This window comes from Falco rusticolus, chromosome 3, assembly GCF_015220075.1.
Source record: "Falco rusticolus isolate bFalRus1 chromosome 3, bFalRus1.pri, whole genome shotgun sequence".
NCBI lineage: Eukaryota > Metazoa > Chordata > Aves > Falconiformes > Falconidae > Falco > Falco rusticolus.
The window spans coordinates 67,428,827-67,454,497 of record NC_051189.1 but is presented as its reverse complement, the minus strand read 5'-3'; the positions used below and the strand labels follow the sequence as shown (position 1 = coordinate 67,454,497).

The 25,671-nt window shown below is 39.9% G+C and overlaps 1 long non-coding RNA gene across 3 annotated transcripts in view; it reads left to right on the top strand.

The window, feature by feature from the left end:
* LOC119145298 overlaps nucleotides 1-25,671 on the top strand; it is a 48,495-nt gene that overhangs the window by 8,456 nt on the left and 14,368 nt on the right. The window contains exons 3-5 of one of the 3 annotated variants that reach the window (XR_005103379.1): nucleotides 18,973-19,060; nucleotides 19,140-19,243; nucleotides 21,477-21,662. This is a non-coding gene — a long non-coding RNA (uncharacterized LOC119145298). Of the gene's footprint in view, nucleotides 1-18,972; nucleotides 19,061-19,139; nucleotides 19,244-21,476; nucleotides 21,663-23,526; nucleotides 23,668-25,671 lie in introns of those variants that run through there. The other 2 variants (XR_005103380.1, XR_005103378.1) reach the window with 2 other exon arrangements.

The window sequence follows — 25,671 nt, the reverse complement described above, 5'->3', positions numbered from 1 at the left end:
TGGGATTTTCCTTCTGTGTCTAGCATACTCCCACGTGCTTATATACGGTTACTTTTATGCACAGTTCTGTTAAAGGAGTGTTGTGTAAAACAGATGCTAAGAAATTATATTTACCTTGAGATCTTGAAGTTAGGCTTGATCTGAGTAGAATTATAGTAGTTACTATTGGGAAGACATGAAGAGTAGACATCTCGATAAATAGAGATGGAAACAGAAGTCTGGTGGTTGGATATTGTGATTTGTGATACACAGGCTCAGGCTCTTCCTCAGGTTGAGTCATGGGGTTTTAGTGTAGATTTTTCTGCCTCTGGCAAAGAGATGTTGTTTGAACTTGAGTTTCTCATAGACCAGGGCAGGATTTCAGCACTCATGCAAGTTTACAAAAATCTCTCCAGTGCCAGTATAGGACAAAACCCGACTTTAAGGACTGCCATGACACCAAATGACTTTTAATCAGTTTTCATGAGCAATGGTAGTAAGCATGATATTAATAACTACTTACTTCCATGAAATGCATGACTGACAGGAATGTTGATATGAGGTTTGACTTATCAAAATCATATGTGAAAATCATAACCCAAGAAGTTTAAAAGCAGAGAAATAGTCTTGACATTTTGAGAATCAGCTCCTTTTCCATCTTTTTTTTCTTCAGTCAGTCAAAATAATTTTTGTTTTAATTCCATTTTCCCTAAATGAAACAACCCTTTTTCATTCTCATTTTGAAAGAATACAAATGAAGTCCAGCAAATGAGTTGTATAAATGTGTGAATTGGACACAAAATGTCAATACACAGTTGGCCTTTTTTGCATTTCAGTTGTCATTGCCAAGGAGGTAAGTGATATTCAGCCTTGGCTTCAATGTTATATCATAGCCTGCCCCTATGGCAGTATCCCAATGAGGCAGACAGTTTCAGAGTGAGAAGTGCAGAAGCAAATATCTTTTTTTCTCCCCCCCCCCCCCCCTTTTTTTTTAAATGAGTGGTGTCATGATGTTTTCCTTTTGAAGATAACACTTTGAAACAGCGTGATCTAAGGCAAGTAAATTAACTGCTAATGAAAGACTTTCTTCTAGGGCTAAAGTTTTCAGCAGAGAGGAATATAGAGAGGGAAGATGCCTCAGTGGCTAGAGTGGTGGCGTGAGTCTTGGAGACTGAGATTCATTCAGCATCTTTCTCTGAGAGATTTCTTATTAAATTGGTCTTTCCTCTCTACCCCTGCTGTTTGAAGGGCATTGAAAAAAGAAAGCTGAAAGGCCTGTGAAGAGCTCAGATGGTTTGCTATTGAAAGCAGTGTTGACACTTTTACAATTGAAATTCTGATTTCTAGTCCTAGCATTCTGGTGGAGTTCAGAATGTGGTGTAGCAACCCTCCCAGTGTTCAGTGGTGGGTGTTTTGGGCAAAATAACCTTTACACAAAGGAATGGTGCCACCTATCACTGTCTAGATACAGAAGTACCTTGAAAGCAGGCTAAAGCAGGAGAGGTCATACAGTCTTGGACAAATGTTGTGATTCCAAGGTGTGTTTCTTTGAGCAGTGAGTAGGATCATGCAATCCCACCAGTCTTTCAAAATCAGTAGTAGGTGCTAAATTGAAATGCTCCTGAGCAGTGCTGAATTTTGACAAACCTGTGAATGCCATGTTGTGTTCAGACTTATACCGGACCAAGATATACTGCGCTGCCTTACCTTGAACTTCACTTCAAAACACTAAAGCAAAAATGAGGTTGTTTTCTGAAAGTGGATCTGTGGTTTAAAAAAAAAAAAAAAAAAAGAAAGGTTGGGAAGGCTGGTTTTTATGCTTTTGGGCAGGGGAATTTGTTTTTGCTGTATCTCAATTGTAAGACTGATGCGTCTCCTACAAGAAACTGCTTTTCTGGCAGAGCTGGTATGCTGTCACCTTTTTTGTCTGGAATACCTGTGATTCCACCTGACGTACCTATGGGATAAATGTGCTCTTTATTTCCTGGCAAGCAAGGGAGGTGTGCTTCATATTAGCTATGTTGATGAATCGACTGGAGGCCATTGGAAGAATATGACATTTACTTTAAAGAACAGTTAGGTGGTGTACAGCCTTTGACCTTGGGGTTTCCCAAGTGTCGGTTGCATCTGTCATCCATTTTATGACCCTAGAATCTGTTTTGCTGAATACATTTGTCACTTAATTCTTACTTTAAGGAAGAATAACCTGTCACTTGACTGCAACAGAATTATTCTTGAATACAGCTCAGCTCAACTACAGATTGTCTCTACAGCTCAGCTTTCTCATTCAGGATATATATATTTAATGGAATCAGCCCTCCTCTTCAGTGAGGTTTTTTGTCAGGTGTGTTTTTGATGCATAATAGTGAAAGAACGTTACAGAGGAAGCAAGAGGGTTGACCTACAGCACACTGGGGCATGCTGTCATATGTTGTGTCATCCAGTCTCTCCCATGAGTAAATGCATAGTTAGAGTGACTTAACATTACCCCCTTTTGTCTAGTGCATAATAAAGATATTCGGCTGTTTAGGAAAGAGTATCTTATTTGTATGCCGAGAACATCTTTGATTATTATTTTTCTTTGTAAAGCTCAAAAATCTACTTTTTTATTGACTTGTATCTGACCTTACTATATTACAGTGGTTTTGTTTATTTGAATGTAAAACTACCTGCTTTTGCGCCTAAGTTTATGCCTTATCTACTCTTGTGTATTTTCAGTCCTTTTACGAGCATAAATTGAGACTTCTGTACACCTTTAGCCTGGATTTCAATAAATTTTATGTATTAATTTGCAGCAAGGAAGGTATTTATTTTTGCCAGCTAGTCCTTTCTTAAGATTTTTCTTAAAAAAAAGATAATAGAAGTTTTATGCAGTGTTAGCCTCTCATGAAAGAAAGAGAACAACATAACTGGAATTAACTGAGTTCAGGAGAACATTTCGGTTGCTACTTTTGGTTTATTCTGACTGCTCAGAGAGCAGAGATCTGACAACACATCTTTGATTAGGTGTCCTACACTTGATAAATGTTTCCAATACGTCTATTTCCATTACAGAAAATTTTATCAGCCCTGGAATGGTAAGATCTCTTGCAGAACTTTCTTCCCCCTAGTATGCAGTCGCACCTCTTGATGTCTTGAAGAGGACATGCTTCAGGGGAGAGCTTAGTCTTTTATTAACATTTGTAGATTATTTCATCTATTAATCCTGACTTGTAGTAATCTGTTTTTGATATATATATATTTTTTTTTACAGTGTCATGTTCACTGAGTTCTTTTTCATTGTTTCTTCTGGTAGGTCCAGTTTTCAAATGTCAGAAGTTCTTGACTAAATATCTAAATATACTCACAAGCTTTGAATTATACACAGATGCGCTGAAACTTGACCTTATCTGACTTGCTCAAAGCCATATGGGAGACTTTTGAAGTGTTAAACCACTGCATTTGTGATACTTCTATGGGGAAAGAAAGGAACTGTATCTAATTTAGAGCAAAGAACTGAGAAGACTTGAATGTAGCCATGTTCTAGACAGCTAAGGTTAAATTAGAGCTTTAGAGGGCAGCTAGTACAGTAAGCACATGCCTTACTTTGCTCACTTTCATAGCTACATGTGAGTATTAGAGATAGCAGGGCTCTCCCAGTGTCAGAGAGGATGGTGCTACTCAGTGGACCTATCTCTTCTTGGTTTGTTCTGTATCTCCCCACAGATGGAATGAATTGAATATGGTAAATACCAATTAGTATGGCTTCTTGATGCAGATAATTTGTTGGCTAAGACTTGGGAGATGCCTGGCCCATCTCTTGCTGAAATTTGGGAATGAGCCTGGTGCTATTTCTTGAAGCAGAACTGGACAGATTCCTTTCTGACTCACTCAAACCCATTTAAACAGCAAGGTTCACATCCTGCTGAGTGAACGTGGGGTGAATCTGGCAGCTGTTTAAGAGACCCTTTGCATTCACTATGCAGGAAAAGTGTGCTATTAAGCACTTGCTGCACTGGTGACTGCTTCAGCCAAAGATTCCCTTGCCTCTTCCAGACAGATGGGTCCCACCCCTCCCTAACAGGCTATAATCAAAGAATGTCCCATTGTCATAGAAGCCAAATCCCTCACAACAGCACCAGCTGTGAAGTGAGAAGTTGATGTGCATTATACATCTATTTCTGTCTGCACCCTTTCCTCTTACTGGTAACATGGAAGAAAAATAACTAGGGCACCAAATTTTTTCACTTGTGCTCCCAGGGCATTTTAGGCTTCCTTGATTCTGCCCAGATTCTGGCTTGTGGTGCCATTTGTGCCCATGTGAAAGAGTAGCAGAGGATTGTAGTCCATGCACTTGACAAATTGTGGCACCCTCTCAGAAATATCTTTGATCTTTGCTCCAGGAAGGCAGCATACCTCATGTGCTTCCCTGTCAGGCTGGCAGGTAGACACCTCAGTGCCTCTTAACAGGGAGTCACCCACTACAAGCACCCAACATTTCTGTCTGCAGTAACCATGGTGTGCTGCTTAGGTACAGTTTCTCCACGCAGTCCTTGTTTGTGGATGTCTAGAGCTGTGAAAGCTTCATATCTGTTTCTGTTTGTAAAGCAGAGTCCCACTTTTGTCACTAGGGTCCAGGGTGCATCGTTCTCTGTGGTGTCCGCTACAGGAGCATGAGTCAGAAACCACCTATCTACCTCTGTCTCAAGACCCTCTAATACTATGCAGCCTTTTAAGTTTCCTGCAATTCTGTAACCTGTTGTAACGGATCATCAACCAGCATGTACCATAAGTGGGTACTTTTATCCAGGAGAAGAGTCTGGGCACTTGTGGCCACTACTGCCTGTACCAAAGTCTCCTTTACCCATTCCGTCTGGGTGGAGGCATCAGACATCACAGGGGCTTTCTCTGTAGAAACACTGGCTTTAAGTCTGGGGCGAGCATCCACCATTATGGCAGAGACAGGACAGTTACTTCTTGCAGACAGAATACTTCAACCTCAAAGGAAAACCACTGTGCTAAATAAGCTTCTCAGCCTGTAATGTGAATTCTTGAGAGACTTAAAATTACTACTAACCGCTGCTCCAGCCTCGTTTTACAGGCTGGATAGGGATCACTTGTGTTGCAACATTTGTGGATCATAAGTAAAACGAGTTACTGCTTTATTCCTCTGGATTTAAAATAGGCTAAGATGGCAGAGAGCAAGCAGGCTTAGGGATGGGAGCATGAGGACATGAGACTACATGTTAGAAGTGTCAGTGCTTGCAGTTCACGTTTTTAATTCTGTTTCTGCTGTAAAATCACTTAACAGGGCACAGGAGACTCTTTTTCTTTGGAGATATTTGAGCTCAAGGTTGAGCTGGTTATCACTGAAAACATGTATCAGTTATGGCTGTTTGAAATTTCTGTACGAACTAAAAATTGAAGGAGCTGTTTTTAGAATAGTCCCACTGGAAAGTGCTTCTCTGCTAGTGTGTTTACTAATTGAAGAGTATGGTAGAAATATATGGACAGCTCTGCATATGATAGGAGCAATGTTAAATTAGATTGCTGACTTCAAAACTTGTATAGAAGTTTTTTTATAATTTTACTATCCACTTTTTTAAAAAACTAGCTGGCTACTAGGATATCTGTAGGTGGTAAATAACATTGAGTCTTCTTTGAAGTGCTCACAATAAATGGATCCTTACACCTATACAGGATAATACAAACACACACAGAGATATGTATTCAAACAAAATTGAAGCTGAATACAAATGGCAATCGAGTAGAGTTCCACACCCCAACCCCCATTGGTATGTGTTGTTTAAGTTAATTTCTGTTGTTTTACTTCAGTAGGGAGAGGAAAGACAGTCAGGTGTGAAGTTTTCAAAACTTAAGTACTAGCTTAAATAACTATAAAGTTAAGGATTTTATTTTGTGAACAGGCTCCAGTTTTGTGAAGTAGGCCCTACAGTTTAGGAAACATCTAAAGTAAAGCTGTCTCTGCAGCCTTTAGTGCTTTCATATGCTCTGTTTGTGCAACTCTTTCCAGTTGGAACTTTGCCTTGGTTAGATGGACTGGCGAGTGATGGAGGCAGCTGTTCATGTTTATTTTCATCCTTGTCCTTAAACAAATGGACTTTCTAATTCTCAGTATGCTTGTTTCACAGCCTGTGGTCCATTTGACTACTGAAGGCCCAAACTACTTTCAAACTAGTAAAAATCTGTATCATGTTCATTAACTTTACTGGATTTATTCCAGATTTACATGGCTGTTGCAGTTAGGGTTGGGGTCAAAATAAAGTACAGATGCTGAATAGGACAAAGAAGTGTATGGGAATCATACAGTTGGCAGGGCTGTGTTAATCTCCCTGAACATCAGCTCATTTTGATACACACCAAATAATTATTCTGCACCATGAAATAAGAGTTCTTAAAATGCTTTTTAGTATTGTGAAATAACAGTTCTGGGCAGTCTCGTTTCCATATACTTGTTAGAACGTGCTTGATCTAAATGATAGCCGTGAGTTTGAATTCAGAAAACTAAATTGGTGGGTGCAGAAGTTGCTCTTTATGCCCTTGAATTTGCAGCTAACTTTTGCTTTTAGATCCTTATACCATGTGATCCTCCACTTGTCATGAGATAAATATTGGGTAGGTGTTGTTTAAACAGGCTTTTGTTCAAATTTCTTGGACATCAGGAAGTCAAATATCAATTCAAAACCCAAAGAACTCCTTTATTCCCCCTCTTGATATGTTTAAAATGTTTTGATGTATTTGTCAGACTGTGCTGGCATTGTATACAAAGTACATGCATTCACGAGTTTGTTCGATTGCACAGTGCTTGCCTCCTGGGTCCTCTCATTTGGAAACTCCTTAGTTGAGCTGGGAAGTATCTGAAGCAGCTGCAAATACCTCTGCTCACCTTCATCAACTATAAATCCCATTTTAACAAATAGAAAATAGTTGTGCCTAATAGACTAGAAGTACATCACTTTGCTTCCACAAAGTATTTTTTGATACTGCTATTATGACAGATAGGTGAAGTATTTAAAAAAAACAACCAACAGTAAAAATGACTAATGTCAAGGAATTTTTTATAAGCCCACTAGAAGAAGTGTTTCCCTTTGAAGTGTCTTTCACTTGTCCTTTGTGTTTCTGGATTCAGTATAGATGGTATTATTTAAATACAAATTGATGTTAAGTATTCTGGAACATACAATATTTCTTGCTCTATATATGTGTAAATGTGAATTTTAAGAAAAAAGATACCTTCCTTATGCTCTTCCTGTACTGTAGAATGGAGATTGCATCACTCTGCTTGATGTTGGTGAGGGTCAAGGCAGTTTTGGGGATGTCTTTCCAGAATTTGCGAAGGCAGCTAGCTCTACAAAAATAGCTGTCTGGCTGCTGTCCTATAGCTTTGCAGCTTGGTCAGAGCAGAAGGTATCAGTAAGATCATAGGATAGAGAAGAAACTGGTGACTAATCACAACAGACCATCACTAATTGTTATGCCTTGATTATTTTGATAGCTAAGGAAGAAAAGAGAGACCTGCAACTGAGGTTGAAATAAGGTGTCCTTATTTTTCCACATATTCCAGTGATGAGCACAAGCTATTCATTCCAGAAGAGGCAAACAGATAGTTGTGTGACAGATGTTCCTTTCTTGTAGGAGAATTGAAAAGAGTTTGAGTAAACAACAGCTGGCACGTATATCTGAGTAAAGAGACAAGGCTAACTAAGGCACTTGTACTGAGAAAGGGAAAGTAGAACCTCAGAAAACAAACCAACAAAAGCTATAAGCTTTGGTTGTGGTCATGGCATCATGCCAATGCAGTGAGTACCTATTATCATGGCCCAGAGAGCACTAGGAGCCTTAATTGGTTGATGGCCTTAACTGCCCTGCCCAGCCTCCATCCTGGAACCTCCATCCATGGCAAGGAGCAATAGCCAGAGCTCAGGCCAGACAGGCAGCCCAGTCTCCAGCAGTCCTGACTTGCAGTTTGAGCATCATTCCAGAGTGCCCCTGGAGCTGACCCTGCCTCACGTTGTGTGATGGTCCCCAGCCCCTAGCACTGTCCCCACCCTGGCTCTGCTCAGATTCTGTGGGGCTGCTTCTGTTTGGTGGGATGATGTCCTGCCTAGCTCATGGCCGTAGCCTGGCTTCCCTTGTGGAGCAGCCACTGCTCCCTGACAGCTATGTTCAGTCCTTGCTCTGGCTGCTGAGCTAACAAGAGCTTTCTAAGCCTGAGGAGAAAGACTTGGGGGTGTTAGTGGACAAGAAGCTCAACATGACCTGGCAATATGCGCTTGCAGCCCAGAAAGCCAACTGTATCCTGGGCTGCATCAAAAGAAGTGTGGCCAGCAGGCTGGGAGAGGTGATTCTGCCCCTCTACTCTGCTCTCGTGAGACCCCACCTGGAGCACTGCATTAAGCTCTGGGGGCCCCAACATAGGAAGGGCCTGGACCTGTTACAGGAGAGAGTCCAGAGGAGGGCCACAAAGATGATCAGAGGGCTGGAGCACCTCTGCTGTGAAGACAGCCTGAGAGAGTTGGGGTTCTTCAGCCTGGAGAAGAGAAGGCTCTGGGGAGATCTTATAGCTGCCTCCCTGTACCTAAAGGGGGCCTTGCAAGAAGGCTGGAGAGGTAGTATTTACAAGGGCATGTAGTGATAGGACAAGGGGCAATGGCTTCAAACTGAAAGAGGGTAGATTTAGATGAGCTATGAGGAAGAAATTCTTTACTGTGAGGTTGGTGAGACACTGGAACAGGTTGCCCAGAGAAGCTGTGGATGCCCCATCCCTGGAAGTATTCAGGGCCAGGCTGGATGGGTCTTTGAGCAAAGTGGGTCTAGTGGAAGGTGTCCCTGCCCATGGCAGGTGGTTGGAACTAGGTGATCTTTAAGGTCCTTTCCAATCCAAACCATTCTATGAATAACAAGTGGCTGCTAATGTATTAGTGTAACTTAAGTCCAGACAGGCCTACTATTTATTTTTGTCTATAACTTTCCATATTTCTGGATTTTTAAGTGGAGGCAGATTGACTATCTGCTTCCTGAGACCAGTGGAGTTTAGATGAGACCATGCACATGTTAAATGTCTCTTGTACTTGGCAATGAACTTTACAAAATGTTATCTTCTTTCAAGACCAGGAAAAAACACATTCTTCCAGTTCTTAATTTCCAAACATGTACAGAGTTGCATGTGGAACTAATTTAAAAAGTTAGAGGGTGTTATCTTTGTATAACAATATTGTGTCAGGGACCATTGAGATAAAAGCTCTTTCTTTCTGCTCAAGCCTAGCAAGGCAAGCCTCTGAATTTCTAGTGAAATCAGTCCTAACCTGTGGCATAACTGCATTGTGAAAAAGCTATTTTATTTTAACATTGTAGTGAGATACTCCTACATCACAGGAATTGCCATAAATATTTTTTCCTTCTCTTCTCCCATTCTATCTTTTATTCTATTTATCTTTTATTCTTAGATAATCTTTGATTATTTGCTAGCTGCACAATGTTTGCTGGGTGGTATATTTTGTTTAACAATCTTACTGCAGTATCAGTAATATGATTAACTTTTCTACAGTATTCAAGGTGTAGTACCAATAGAAAGAAGGATGAAAACCTTTTTAATTTGCATTTGTTTGTTTTCAAAATTCTGTGCAATTGCTTGAGAAGCAAAGAGGTGAATTATTTTTGTAATGTCGTTTTGCAGGTACTATAATCCCCTGCTTTCCAAATGAGAATATTTGAACGTTTGCATATGCCAGACAGAGAAAATTTCCACTTTCCGTAATCCTTGGCTTCTGGTTGATCATCTGAATTTTTCACATTCAAGTTAGCTTTGATATGCTCTAGGCAGGTGTGCTTTGTAGGGGCGTGAAGAGCTCTGGCAGTATGAAAGGCTGGAGATGCAGGAAGGCAGTTGAAGACCCCAGGTGAAAGAAAGACCAGTTGCTGTTGGTGCAGCTGTAGAGCTGACACCAGAAAGAGACTGGTACTGGAGCCTTTAAGATAATAGTTCCCAAGTCAGTACTGCTGAAGAGCTGAGTGTCTCTTAGCTCTGAAGGTTTGCTACTCCTTAAGAAGAGCCTTTGCAGGGTAGTAAGAGCTGCAAGGCTGTGACCAGGGTGGAGCAGCCTCTTTGCTCCTAGTATGAATAACTTTGGAAAGTCTGGGAAAGGTGGGCAGAAGTTACAAAGCCAAATTTTGAGCTGCGCTGCTGGGGCACCTGGAGTCATCTAATGGATGTGTGCTTGGTCACATAATTTCAAGAATCCTTAAAGACAGCATTACATTTTGTGGGGGACAAATTACTGAGCTGTACAGATCGGAGGGAGGCACAGAAACACATAAAAAAATCGGTACATAGCACAAATACTGTTCAGCCACTGAGTCTTTCAAACCAAAGGAGCATCAGAAATAATCTCTAACAGCAAGAATTAAAAATGGAGAGGTATGTGGCACTTCTTTTCCTTCTCTGCAGCCTTCTAAATTCATAAGACAGCATCTTTTTGACAATGATTCCTGCCTCTCTGCGGGTCAGCAGGGTGTTCTTCTGAAGTGATGGGAGGCTACAGGCTATACCCATGCTTATGTCTGTAATTATCTGCATTTTGAAACTGTCTTGAACAAAAGGTCATCACTTTACTTTCAACTAACAAATGGACAGTGAGTGTTTGCAAGCTGCTGAATTTGAATAAAAGTCATTTGGAGTAAATAGTTAGCATGGCTGATGTGGTGAGTCTGCTGCGGGTTTTGAACATTTTCTATTCTCTGGTGTATTGTTGCAAACTACCAGAAAGACGGGTAAAAGGGAGGAGATGGTTCTCCTAGAACATAATAGAACAGCAAAGTGTTCTAATATGGCTGACAGGTTTGCTTATCTAATAATATTTTAAGCTAATGAAATATGAAAGCGATATTTCATCTTTGGATCAAGGTTTATACGTATTCTTACAGTTGTAAGGATTATCAAAATAATTGATGTACTGCCAAAACTGCAGTGAGGATACAAATAGATTCTGTGGGCTGGAGTAGATCTCATGGTAATTTAGTGGCAACTGGTGTGTGTAGGAAGACTTTTTAGTCCCTTGTTCTGAGGTAAAAACAGTCCCTTGGTAATGTAGATCTTGAGGAACATAGATGTTGCCTTTCTGAATAGGGCCAGTAATTTATCAAACCTTATATTTTGCTTAAACAGTGGCCAAAACTTCAGAGGAAGATGCAACCATTTTTTAATTTGAGCTCTTATGGATAGCCTGGACTAGCTTCTCTTTACTTCTGCATATGATGGTTATGTTTTGGCCCTTTAACATGAGCAAAGGTATGGTCCCTGTGATCAACTGCTGGTATGGACACTTTGTGGGAGAGTGAGGAAAGTATTCACAGTACCTAGCAAGGATGTGATGCAGCACACTGACCTTCAGAAGCCAGCATTGCTTTTATGTCGGCGAATGGCTGAGTAATTTTTCTGGGTGGGTGATTTAAGTTCTCTGTTCTCCTCCCTGCACATCCCCATGCTACAGTGTAGCTGCACGACACCCTTGTCGCTGCGGTCTGCTCTGTCATCTCTGGTCCAGACTCCTCCAGATCAAGGGGTTGGCCAGAGCATGTGGTAGCTCTTATTCCTGCTTCTTGTGTTAAGAAAAATGAAGCTCAATGAACCCCCCAGGTCTTGTTCTGTTCCAGACTTAGGCAGTTATGGTATGGATTTTTAGTGGAAGCTCAGAAGTGTTTCTAGGTCCCTCACTTTAGATACGGGAAAGTGGCTTTATGTACTTGATAGAGCCATTTTGTATGAATTTATACTGGCCAAAGTTGCTTCTTGTTAGGGAGTTAGTGAAGACTACCCAAGATGTTGAATATAACCATCCGTTTCACTGAATCAACAAATCTTTATGGTTCTTCTAATACCAGAAGAATTAACATCTCATGACATTATTCAGTTGAACCACTACTTTTGCTTTCTTGAAATTAGAAAACAAACCCTTACATACGTGCAAGAGACACTTGAGGGCTTTCTAATAATGTATCTTAAATTGTATGCTGAGTTGTTTTTATTTTGAGAAGCTTTACCTTATGTTTTCAAAGGAGTCCCTTTTGGATAAACGTCCCTTCCAAGTAGAAGTGATCACATCTTGAGATGTGTCAGAGAGGAACAGGCAGAGAACTGGTCCAGCGTTCTGTTTTCTTTCTAGTGAAGAATGGCAGGGGCACTGTAGGCAAGAGTAGGGCAAGACTTTGAGCTCAGTAAAATATAGCCAAGGACAGAAGTGGGTGTAAATGACCTGATAAAAATGGAAGAAGAGGCTTACTGTGTTCAGTGACTGTTTCTGAAGATGAACTGTATATTTTTTGCTGTTCCTGTTGCTGTAATTTAAGACAGATCCAGTCTGCTTTACAGAACTTTTAAAAAAAGTTGCAAAGTAATGGGAAATAAATAACATTTTGTTTGGGGAAAGCCTACCAGTGATGTTACTGCTATGATACTGGTGTTAGTGATGTAATATATATACTGGTTGATGTTTATAGGCTAGATGGTACACGGATGACTTGCTTATTTTCAGTTTGCCTGCTTTGGCATGAGTCGTAAGCTTTTAATACATGAAAAAGTAAAACCAAGAATGCTAATACTTTTCTTGGCTATCCCAGTTACCATGCACACCATCTAGATGTGTTTTTTCATACAGTTCTCTTTCAGTGTTTAGTTACTCTGCTCCTTTTTTTTTCTTTGGGGGGGGGGTCTGTGCCATGTGTCCACCCGACATAGTACACTAACCACATCTATAGAGATATCTGTGGAGATATTTAGGTGTCTAATGGATCCTTTTTTTTTTTTTTTATTTGTTCTGCTTTCTTTTTTTGGGGAAGTTGACGTGTGGCTAGGGATAAGAAGTGCTACTGTTTTAATATTTGAACTAAGAGTGATTTCAGTTTTCTTTGATTTAGGTACCCTTTATCCAGTTGAGATGAAAGCACACTAAAAGTTAATGTAAGTCTTAAAGTGAATTTGCATTTATTTTTGCCTTTTATAAGCTTCACAGAAATTGCCTGTGAAATTTCAGGGGTTGTTAGATGATTGAGAATCCCTGAAATAATAAAATTTGTGTGCAGAGGGAATCGTCTGAAAGCAGTTCTAAGATTCTGTCAGTAGATGGTGCAGTTAGTAAAAATATGCTGTGGAGACCTTAGCACGCATGAACAAATTTTGGGATTTGTGACTTCTAACAAGGTCTTTGGCTTATGAGGCACATTAACTAGTTGGTTTGATTTAGTATTTTCTTCTGTTACAGCAAATGTTGCAACCTAGTAATTTCAATATAGATTTTAGAGGAAACTATAACAGCTACAGTACTCAAAGCGGTGAGTTTGGAAGTAATTTTGCAGTTATTCTGCTCAATAGTTGAATATGCTGTTAGGCAAAATCTTCTCTACCCTATGTAGTGCAGACTAATACTATGACAGACCTCGTCTTTCATGCTTGGACAAAACATTTTTGAGCTTTCTAAGGTCGCCTGCAGCTGGACCTTTTTGAGACAGCAATATGCTGCAGCTTGGTTGTCTCTTAAATTGGAGGTTCCCGTATTGTAAAGATTTAATAGACTATGGTTAATTTGAATGTTTTCTGACAAATTTTATGTTCCTTGGAGATACTAGGAAAAATTGTTATAAAAACATTCTTCAGCATGGCCAAATTGATAAGCTACAAATTTTAAATGCAGCTTCTAGAGGCTATGCTTGGAAATGCTTGGTGTGAAGGATCAGTTTCTGCAATGTATTTCAAAAATATTAGGGGGCACTATGAAGAGCTAAAACTCTTTCAGTATTCCCGAATCTGAGCTTGTCATTAATGGTAATGAACATTATTAAATTGAAGTTGGAAGGATTCTTTTTAAAGTTTTAAGTTGAAAGAAGTAAAGGAAGAATGTATACCTCTGAGTCTGTATAAAACTGACAGTGTAGTTCCTGGGTATGAATTGATCGTTTATTCAAACAGGTATGTACTTAGATTAATGACTTTGTGATAACACAATTTAAAAAAAGTCACAGTATTTCAGAAATTCAAAGAAATGTTTTATCATGACCTGCATCAGTTCTTTAGCTTGTGAAGCGTGCTATTGGCCATGGAGCAATCAAAGTAAAATCTATTTTTCGGTTCTTGAGCACAATCTAAAAATTATAGAGATGAGATCGATAGCTGTCCCACTACTGTGGTTTTGTTTGTTTGAATTCTCTGTGGGTAGTGTTGACTATATATTTTGGAAGGGCTGCAGACCAGATAAGAAGAAATTGGGAATAGTAGGAGGTAAAATGAGGGGAATTTTTTTAAGTTTGGCTAAAAGAACATGTGCAATTGTCCTGATCGGTTGCTTATTTTGCTCAACACTGAGGCCAGTACTTTCAAAAGCAATTAGACCAGGTGCACGTGTAAGTTTTGTGCACCAAGGCACCTCTATTGCACTCTGCTCTCTAGAAATGCTCAGTTACTGCTTTGCCTTTCAAAAGCAATCTGTTCTTTTAAGATGCTGCTAACTGAACATCCAAAAATTAAGCCATTCAATATCACTAGTAGAATATGGTGAATTAGGCCAAGTTTGAGAAGTAAACTGGTATTCATAATTTTGTCACAAAGTGGATAGGAGTATAGTACTTATAAAACTGCTGATCCCTGTCTTATTTTTTAGAAAGTTGAGCTACTTTAGAAGAGTCATCCCACTTTTTGATCCACTTACACTGCTAGAAGTTCAAACCAGAAAACTTTTCACACTTCCTCTGCATGGCATTTTCGTACACAGCTCTCCAGTTAATAAATGCTGTGTTTAAAGTCGAAGCAGTGCACCAAGTTCTGCTGTCATTTTCTATTTGCGAACTAATCTTGCTGCTAGGTTTCTTGGCCTCTGCTGCCTGTTGAAAGCACTGCCTGCACCCCAAGCCTATCAGCAAATTAAGATGTCCCAAGACTTCCCTGACAGTAGTTTACAAGCTGCTAAGTAAAGCTTGCATCTGTATGCTGACACTCTGAATCATGGCATGCAATATCTAAAATGACAGATGAATTGCCTGTTTCCCCATGAAATGTTAGCTCCTCTCATCTTACTCTGGGATTGTAAACTTTGCCTTTCACTGTAGGTGGCATTTGCTTGATGTTCTGAGGCTGCAGGTAATTCACGGGTGCTCTTTTTGTCAGCAGGTTAGGAACTTGATGTTGTTGGAGAACTTGGGACTTTTAAACAAAAACATGTTACTTCTTTTGCTAATGTTGCTTCTGTCATTATTCCAAAGGTGGCAAGAGACCATACATTCTTAATCTTCAGTCTTCTCAGCTCTCCACAAGAAGTAGATGTGCTGTTAATATCACACAGCTCCTTTAATTAGATAATTAGCAGTGGAATGACAATGCTAAGAAATCAGGAGTGGAAAAAAATAATAGACTTGCCAGGCCTTAACAGTCCATCAGTTACTACAGTAATCTTTGTCTCATTCCTTTATGATCTAAAATCCTCAGTGGTATTGTCATGTCTATAATTCTATTCCTATCAATGAAGCTGCACAGCCTAATAGATCTGTCCCAGGTAAGTAGTTTTCACTCTGCAGAACATAGATGCTTTGCCTACTCAATGGTCCGTTGTCAGCTGTTAAGTACTGATGATGGTTTTCTCTGAACAGCCTTTTAGCAAACAGCTTATTTCAGTTAGCTTGCATAGTGCAACTGTAATGTCATAGGGTGAGGGGGTTTTTGGTTGCTGGTTGGAGTTCTTGATTATTTTTACTTTCAAAAAAATGCTTTTCAGTATTCAGTATCAGTTCAAGAAATAGTGGTATCTATGCAACTGTATTGGGTCAAAAAAATGTCTTTACTCAACGTGGCTTTTAAAGGAATTTGTGCACAAACTGTGACTTGCCATTAGCAGTTAATCCTTCTATTTACCAAACACATTTATTGATCATCCAGTGTGTTTTGCCAGTTGGGAAAGGCTTTGAAGATGCATTGTTTCAGAGTTCCAGTTTGGTGTTTCTTTTTTGTTTTTTTGTTTTTTAAGCTTTTTTTTTTTTCCTAAGGAGAGAAACAGTAAAATATAGGATTTGCTTTTATGAAGTGCATTCTTTGACTTTTTCCACAGTCTGCTGTTACTAAGATGATTAATTGCTCAGGCTAGAAGATAGGATTCTTCAGAGAGCCTTCTTTATCTGATAGAGGCTAAATTCACTGGGGGTGAGGAGAGGAAAAGATATTGGTTTTGGCTTACAAAATGTTTTTTATGTTTTAGAAGTAACATTTTAAAAAAAACCTCCCAACATTTCTGAGAGAAGAGAGGCATGAGAGAAAAAGAAAGGAAGCTCTGGTACTGGTACTTTGCAGTTTTGCAAAGACTCAGACTAATTTCAAATGAACTTTAAAAGTGCTCAGTTACAGGAGCAATGTGTTGTTTCCACAAACGTGTAAAGTAGCTTGGCTAGTTTGTAGCTTCAAAGACAAGCTAAACCAAAAGGTGGAATTAATTCCTATTTCTTTAGGAGCTATTAGACTGAGCTGCCTGGCAATGGGAAAGTTAATTCAATGTGTGTTTACAGGAGACCTGGTTATGCTTTTATAGCAGTGCATTCATCTGCAAACTAAACTTCTGGACCCCCTGCATGACACCTTGTGCAAATTCATTCACTGTTGTGTGAAGTAGCGTCTTCAGGAACATCATTTCCCAGGAAAGCCGTTGGGGTTTGTCTTACTGGGGAAGCATACTCAATGTCACCTTTCTAGAGGAAAGGTTGGACTGTCGTCCTGCGGACCCAGCTGGCTCCTCAGAGTTCTCTGAGAATGGGGTCACCTCTGTGGGGATGTTCACTGGATACCTCAGGGGACTTGCTGAATGGTGGCCGGAGCCCGAAGGAGGAACCAAGGTTTAAGGCCACTCGGGTCCCAGAGCTCTGAGTGGATTTCCACAGATAGTACTTAAAGTGAATGAAGGACCCTGCTGATCCTAGTGAGAGGTACGTATAGTCTTGGGAAAGCAAATGCAGACAAACCTGTTTGCACTTGCTGTGTTCTATTCCAAGCTTAGATGCTGTCGGGACCTCGGATAACAAGTGCCATTTGTTGAGGATTTGCTCTGTCTGGGGATGTGTGGACAGCAAAATCTCTCAAAGAACATAATGACCTGTATGACAGTAGTGATAAGTAAAGGATTAAAGTGAATTCTGACTTGCTTTATGGCTTAAAGACATACAAAAGTCTTTATCTTACCCTCTGTTCTTCAGGGATGACCTGCATGGATCCCCTGATTTTACCTCTCCATATTTCTGCAGTGAGTGTTGAACAGACAGGCTGGACTGGCATAGGCTGAGTTTCAGCAGGTGGTTCTTCTGTAACACAAAATGAGGAGGGATCCATCCTCTTCAGCAGTCAAGAGAATGCCTCTTTCACGGTGCTGACAAAATTGGGTTCATGTGCAGGACCCCATCTCTGTAGGAATGTTCCCAATGGTTTGATTCTTCTCCAAAACCAGTCCCGCTTTCCATTTATGCTGCGATGAACGGTGTGATAGCTATATGCTACTGAAGAAAGCTGTGGTGGCTTAATGTGTACTCTAAGCTCATGTGAACCAAGCCTCTTACATGGTTGCATGTAGCAGTGTTAGAACTGATCTGAATCCAGGTGGCTTTGCTGGCTGTAGAGTTTTTAACTGGGATGAGAAAAAATTAAGGAAAATCTTGTAAGGAGAGGAAACCTTTTCCTTCTGCCTCTTTTACTTGGTGCCTTTCCCTACCAGCTTTATGAGAGAAAACTTTTAGCTTTCAGCCCTGTATATGTTACAAAAATCTTTGCATTATATATATAGTAGACTGTTTATTATAAATGAAAAATGAAAAGACTTTGGGGTCTAGTGTAAATAGATTTTCTGGTTTTCCTTGAGAATTTTCATTTCTACAAAAATAAAGCAAGGTTTGTGCATAGATGTCTGTGTTTTAACAGAACTTTTAATATTTTTATACCCAGATAGCTACCCTGGTTGCCTTATTACCATCCCAAGCTGCTCCTCCCACTCTAGATAAAAGCTAAGAGGAGACTGGAGTGACTGAAGTGTCCTTAGTGGTCAGACCGCACCTCTTAATCATCTCATAAAGGCAAATTCTGTTTTTCAAGGACTAGGTAGAGAAAAAAAAAAAAAAAACCCACAAAACAAACCAGCACTGGAGGGGGAAAAAATTGGGGGCTATTTTGGAATGAAAAATACCTCTCATCTCTAGAAGCTCTCTTGTTCAGCCTTCAGAAATGCAAGCATCAGTCTTGTCCCAGAATTACAATATCAAGCCCCTGTTTCTGTTGGGGCTTTCCTGCCTCCTCTTGGTATTACTTACATGGTATGACTAAATTCTGAATTGTGTGAAATGATTACTCATAATAAGTAGGTTGAATTAGCCATACATACAGCTTTAGGTATAAATAATCTGGCTTTGGGACAGAATAGATGATCTCTGGAAACATTTCTGGCACTTTGATTCTGTTATGGGCATGATGAGACAGTGACAAGTTTTTGTTTACCCAACGTGGCTGACAAGTTTTCCCTTTGAAAAAAATGAAAGCTTGTTTTTGACAACAGTTACTTCTGCCCTAAACTTCCTTGCTCCTGCTATGTTACCTTGTCCATGGAAGATGAAAGACTTTTGCTGTGTGCTGTAACTGGCTGAGGGATGATTTGCAGAAAAAAATAAGAATTCAGTGGGAAAGATGGAGGTGAAAATAATGTAAGGGCAATGTATATCTTTATCTAAAAAGGTCTTAAATATATTTTTCTTATATGCGGTACTGGTGTGTTTACAGTGATATCTATATAAAGATGCCATTTTCTGCCCCCATCTGACTACAATAAGGTAGGAGCTTTTGTAACTAAGCCACTTGTTAGTAATTACAGCACAGATTTATCAAACTAACAGTTATATCTAGGAGGAAAGAAACAGTGATAGCACAAAAGATGCTTCAATAACAAACTGGATAACAGAAAAGCTGAAATCCTCCATCAATTTTTTATTCAGGTTGAGCAGTTGGATCAAAGAAGTTAATGGCACGTTGTACACGTGACAAAGTACAGGAGCATCACTGTCTGTGGAGCCCAGCTGGAAGGTAACATGATGGCACATTTCTTCCTGCCAGCAGTGTCTCCTTGTCAGCAGAATTGTCAACATTAATCCTCTTCTTCCAGGTTGCAAAGCAGCTGTGAGAATAGATGGTTGGACCCATTGTCATGGTGGTACAATACTGCTCAACTGAAGTTTTCCAGCGGTAAAGGCTCTGCATATTGTGATGGTTCTGAAAATAAGATCGTGCAAATATGTTTTGTGACATGTTAGCACTTTTAAACTGTACAGCAGCTTTTGTCCTGCTTACTTATAAATGGTGTCCACCACAGCTCTAGGTGGTGGCTGGAAGGGTTCTTGTTTGCACTGTGAACAGTAATGCGGTGACATATACAGCAATGGCTCCTTCTAGGATGTTAGGAAAACTTGAGATTAGACCATAAACAGTTTTATCAGATTTATTTTCATTATTTTCATTATATTTCATTACTGAGAGCATAATTGACTATGCTTAGAATTTATCACATAATTTGGTATTTGAGAGCAGCCCTGAGGAGAAAGACTTGAGGGTGTTGGTGGACAAGAAGATCAAAATGGCCCAACAATGTATGTGACAAGCAGGTCAAGGAGGGTGATTCTGCCCCTTTACTCTGCTCTCGTGAGACCCCACCTGGAGCACTGCATTCAGCTCTGGGGGCCCCAACATAGGAAGGACCTGGACCTGTTACAGGAGAGAGTCCAGAGGAGGGCCACAAAGATGATCAGAGGGCTGGAGCACCTCTGCTGTGAAGACAGCCTGAGAGAGTTGGGGTTCTTCAGCCTGGAGAAGTGAAGGCTCTGGGGAGATCTTATAGCTGCCTCCCTGTACCTAAAGGGGGCCTTGCAAGAAGGCTGGAGAGGTAGTATTTACAAGGGCATGTAGTGATAGGACAAGGGGCAATGGCTTCAAACTGAAAGAGGGTAGATTTAGATGAGCTATGAGGAAGAAATTCTTTACTGTGAGGTTGGTGAGACACTGGAACAGGTTGCCCAGAGAAGCTGTGGATGCCCCATCCCTGGAAGTGTTCAGGGCCAGGCTGGATGGGGCTTTGAGCAAAGTGGGTCTAGTGGAAGGTGTCCCACTAGAACTAGGTGATCTTTAAGGTCTCTTCCAACCCAAACCATTCTATGTTTTTATGATTTATTTAAATATCTAGTTCTTTAAGATGCACAAAGATGTGCATGTGGTGGATGTTTCATGCAAACAAACTACCTCAAGGCCTGTAAAATAGTGAGTTTCTGTTTTTGTTGTATTTTTTTTTAGTGGGATTTTTTTTTTGTTGTTGTTGTTGTTGAGTCTTTGGCACTGGAAAAAGTACTGGAGTACTGCTCAGATATATCTGGGACTTTTTTCCATTACAAAAGATACTCACTTTTGCTGTTTTTTTTTGGTTTTGTGGGTTTTTTTTTTCTTAGTAATAGAGGACTTGATTTTCTTTCTTTCCCTCTCAGCAAACAATTTTAATTATTTATAAGCAATTTTAATATTTTTAATCTACAATCCCCACTAGATATTTCTTGAGCATCTTAAGCTGATGCTGAAAATAAATAATTTCATGATGGTAGAGACACAAGTTTTGGGGTCCTTTGCCTCCCGTCTAGAGCTGTTTGAGGAAAATCACCTTTTTATTTGCTGGATTAGAAGGATTCTGAGTCTCGTTGCACTTGGAGTATTCATTGGCACTGTTGTAAAAATGAGTTAGGTGGTGCCTAGAGTGTATTCAGGAGTTTAACTGCATAATATTTTAATCTGTACTGAAGGCAGGAAAAGAAGAAAAGTTGGACTATTAGGTTTATAATGGGGTTTAGAACGTGTTAAGTTTTAATGAGTTATCTGGAGCGTAAAAAGGAACAAGCACAGAATCAAAGTAAGGTTTGACAATTGTAGCAAAAAATAGGAGCGCTACTGCCTTATTTTTGATCCTAAAGAAGGATGGCAGGATGTTGTTTTGATGTTATTGGAAGCTGAAACAATGCAGTCCTTGATGGAAGATGTAGTAATGTCTGAGGAGCTAAATGCTGATCTCAAAGATGCTTGTGTTGGGAGAGATGAGCATGCATAAGCAAACATGATGAAGGATATACCTGATATTATACTTGCATAATAGCATGATGAAGAAGGTATTTGCCTTGACTACTTTGTGCTTACAGCATGCCATTAAGTGTATCTTTAAGACTTACATACTTTGTCTGCTTCAGTGGTTGAGCAAGATTTGTAGCAATTTATAGTTAAGTAGTATTCATTATTATTTGAAAAGCACTGGGGGGTGGGGAATGGGTGAGAAGAGAAGCTATGGACTTGGAATTGATAAAGCACTTGTCTAATCAGCAATGCAGTTACACTAACTTTTCTGAGAAGACCTGATTTTTGCAGCAAAGTTTACCTACTTCGCAGATTACTCTTCTCTTTCTCATACTAACAGGTCAAGAGAAAGGAGATAGTCAAGATACAGCTTCAGGAATAAGAGAGTCGAGACATCTTGTCTAACTGTTTTTCCATGATGTCCCTCGACTGTGGCACTTACTCCCCACATAACTTAAAGAAGGCCAAACTATGTGCAGCAAAGTCTCTCTTGACAGGAAACTTAATGGAGGTGATACACTGACAGGTAATGAATGTTAGTTTTGGCTGCAGTGTGCTTGAATAAGAACATCTTGACTTCCCCCCCCCCCCCGCTCCTAATTTTGATGTATGTGCTAATCTGTATGAGACACCTGTCAGAATTCTGCCAGTCAGTTGACACAGACGTTGTTCGGTCTCTGCTTGAGAAATGTCTTTTTTTCTCTGTGCCCTATGAGAGCTTGAAAAGGAAACGCAATGACAAAAAGTCTGAACTTGATAACTCATAAAGAGGCCATGCAGATAGAAATGGGTGCCTTTATACAGCCTTTAAACTTGTGCTTTGTTTCAGAAAAAAAGTTACTGCTTGAACTTGTTTGTTTGTTTTTGGGTTTTTTGGGGGTTTTGTTTTTGCTGTTTGCTTTTGCTTTTTTTAAAAATAAATGCAGTACAAAAAGTCTTGGGATTAATGATGAGTACTTCCAGTTCTGGCAGTTTTTAAGAGAGTTCAGTGTAGAATTTAGACCTTACCTGTGACTATGTAGGTGGCTTTTCTCCTCAGATGGACACATCTGATGAGGGGCCTGCGAGCAGCATCATAAGCTCTTGATTCGTCACTTCTATTAGACCTGTTCTTAAATCTTGCAGGGTCATTTAAGGGACCTGAGGGTGCACTTAGGTATCTTCCTGAAGGAGTTTGCTCTGAAACCAGAGCTAAAAACTTAAAAGAATATGTGTGGGGTTTTTTTGTTTGGTATTTCCACCCCCCCACCCCCGCCTCCATCTGCTAACAGGCTGGTGAACCTTGATCTTTCCAAGCTTTATTCTCTAGAGTTTTGGCAGGCTTCCTTACTTCAAGCTTCATTGCAACTGCACATCCAATGAACAAAAAAGTGCTACTTGACCAGTCACGAGTAAACAATATAGTCCACTTGGCCATGAATAAATATTTCACAGAAAGATCTGTGTGAATAAAGATATGAAAAGATATAAAGATTAAACCATTGTTTAAATAGTTTCCAATGAGATGAAAAGAAATCATGAGCAGTGCTATCACTGAAGAGAGACTGAACCGGCTCTGTTCAATTATTGGTTAAAGATTGTTTTTGTTCATGTCCTGATATTTGTTTCAGTAATGTTCTGTCCCTGTGAATGTATTTGCTTGCCATCCTGTAGAAAGCAGCTTAAATCGTGTGCAGAGAGGTGCAGTCCAAGACTCCTGATGGAGCACTTAAGGATTGCAGAGATTTGTATTCTGAATAAGGAGATCCTCATTTGTATGTATAGACTAATATCACGGTACACTTGGCTACTGCAGAGATTATCAGTGTTGGTTGGGTTGTTTGTTTTGGTTTTTTTTTTTTTTGTTGTTGTTGTTGTTTTGTTTTGATGGGTCCAGTGATAGAAATAAAAGTTGTATTTAAGCAAGCATTGCAGTATTTGATTCAGGAATAGAAATGTGGTAGTTCATTGCTAGCCCTGGTGTGTAGCTGTGATTAGTAGTAGGTAGGGTGTTGTCATTTGATGCTGCCCATAGAAAATATGTTGTAATGAAGTTTGTGGTAATAGCAGAAAACCACACATCTCTTACACCAGGTTCAAGAGCAGCTACAGTTTGTCCTCTTTTTTTCTATTAGGATGTTGTCTTTGATGCAGACACTGCAGAATGAAAAGCTGCTTTGGACCCTTTCCAGAAAGTTATTGAAATCAGTCTTCAGTAACTGTATTGGCTTTTACTGTGTACCAAGGTCACTGAGCTGCATGAGCACACAGCCCTGTTAAAAACAGGATTTGAGTATTTTAAAAGGTGTCTTTTTACAGTTTGAATAAATAAGCAGAAGCCTTATAAAAATATGCTGTAGGTATAGTATTTGCTACTTGTGTCCTGATCTACCTGTTTTTTTCCTCTCCAGCTGTGGTCCTGCTGATCAGTTTTGATATCAGTAGCAGCCTTCCGACATTTGTCACATAAAAGCTCTGAAGAGAAGGAAGACGGCAGTTGCCCCACAGTTTTTGGCACTGATAATTAAAAATACAAGTGTCTATCTTTTGGGCGGGCTGGTGTTTTGTCTTTTTATTCAAAGGAGGTGGTAGTTTTGGATAAAGGTGGTTGTTACTTTCCTGGTGAAGTGTTATTCTTACCAGAAACAAAATCAGTATGTAAAAAATGGACTCCTCTCTGTCTAAAGCTTTGTGATAGCTGTGTGTTGTGCTGAGCTTTTTCAGCTCTTGAGTAAACTGGAATTTCTGGGTTAAAAAGGAGGTTCAGGTGCCAAAGTGGCTTTTACTATGCCCGCTGCAGTGCAGTATTCCCTCCACCATAGTGTTAGGCTTGGACTTAAGTTAATCTTCTACCTGCATCAGATCAGTCACCTGAACAAGGTGAGTGTTAGGACACTAATATAAGAAATGTTTGAAGGTAGATCTCTTTGTTCTCTCGAAGCATTTTACTTCATGCTCACAGTGATATGCACATTCAGTAACTGAGCCTGGGTGGAGGCAGGAATGAAGAAGTAGAATTAGTTGCCTCGTGGCTGGTTTTGTTTCATGTTTTAGGAGTAGGTCTTGGATGTCTAGAACAGTAGTGTCAGGATCGCTTGCTGAATCTCAAGCCTGTAGGAAAAGCAATTCTTGCAGAGTGCTTTAGGCTTTTCACTGGGATCAGGATATGTCTTTAATTTACTTACACTACATATGTGTAACAGAGAAGGACAAAGCTCTATAGGAAATGGCTTATAACTAAAATTGGCTAGGATTAAAAAAAAAAAAAAAATCATTGTGTGAATGCCTGGAAGGGACTGCAGCCTATGGAGAATGTATGGCTTGCAGCTGAATTTCTCATGACCAAAGGCCAAATATTTACTTTTTCAGTTGGCCTTTTGTTTTTTCATGCTTTTATTGAATATTGCTAAGGACAGATTAGCTGGCCAAAGCAGCTTCGAAGCTGTAGTTATCCCTTATCAAGGGTGAAGACATTCAGCCATTATTGTAGGATTTATGTGAACTATATCTGAGTATGTGCAGTTTGTTTTATGCCTAGAAATCCATAGAGCTGACCCCTGCCTTCCTCGCAGTATCTTTTTGTAAGGGAAATTTTTTCAGATGTACTCAGCTGACTGGGTGCCTTCAACACAACAGACTTATTAACCACTAAGCCAGCATAAAAATTGTAAGTGCAGCTGCTGCAGAAATGGACAGTGAGGAAACACGAAAACTGTGCCTGAAGACAGAAGAATAAATAACAATATGGTGGTAATTACCTCCTGTAGGTCTTGCATTGTGGTAGTCATCAGAAACTTATTTGCTCTGTCTGTCTTTCCCTCTGTCAGTGATGAGTTTCCTTCATGCCTCCATACTGCCTGCAACCTTTTAGAGAAGTTCTGAGGACTGTAGCTGAAATGTTAAGAGTAATTTGATAAAACATTGCTGTAAATTCCTGTGGAAAGAAATACATTTACTAATTAGCTTAGTTGAGTTCTGGCCAAATATATCTTCTTCTGTATGTAAATAACTGGATGAACAGATAAACAGTTGGGTAATTTCCCTTTACCTTTCTCCAGATAGGACAAAAGGTAACAAGCTGAAATGGCTAAGGAATTGGAAAACTGTTGCTCCAGCATTTACTTTTTTTTACCATGGTCAAATACCTCATGCTCTGCATAAACTGCTGAACACTTGCTTCTTGTGCCTGACCTTGTCAGGCTGAGCAGCCCTCCTAGAGAAAGGTCAGGCTTTTGAGGCAATGGTAGGTTGTTGCTGGCATGAGTCAGGGTGGGATGAAGTCCTAATGCCTGTACCTTCAGTGTCAGCTGGCATTCTCTGTAGATGTTCAAGGAGTGGGAGATCAGCAGTTCCAAATCAGACCGATGCGCACTGTGGCATATTGGCCTCTTGGGTTTGGCAAATGACATGCCTTGTGTCTGAAGTTTGGGTTCTGACTTAGGATTAGTGGTGTCTTGCAAAAATTCAGCCTAGAGAGTTGTATAAGAGTTATACAACTGAATATATATTGTAAGCAAAAATAAGAAATCAGAAATCAAAGTTTTGGAATTGAGTGA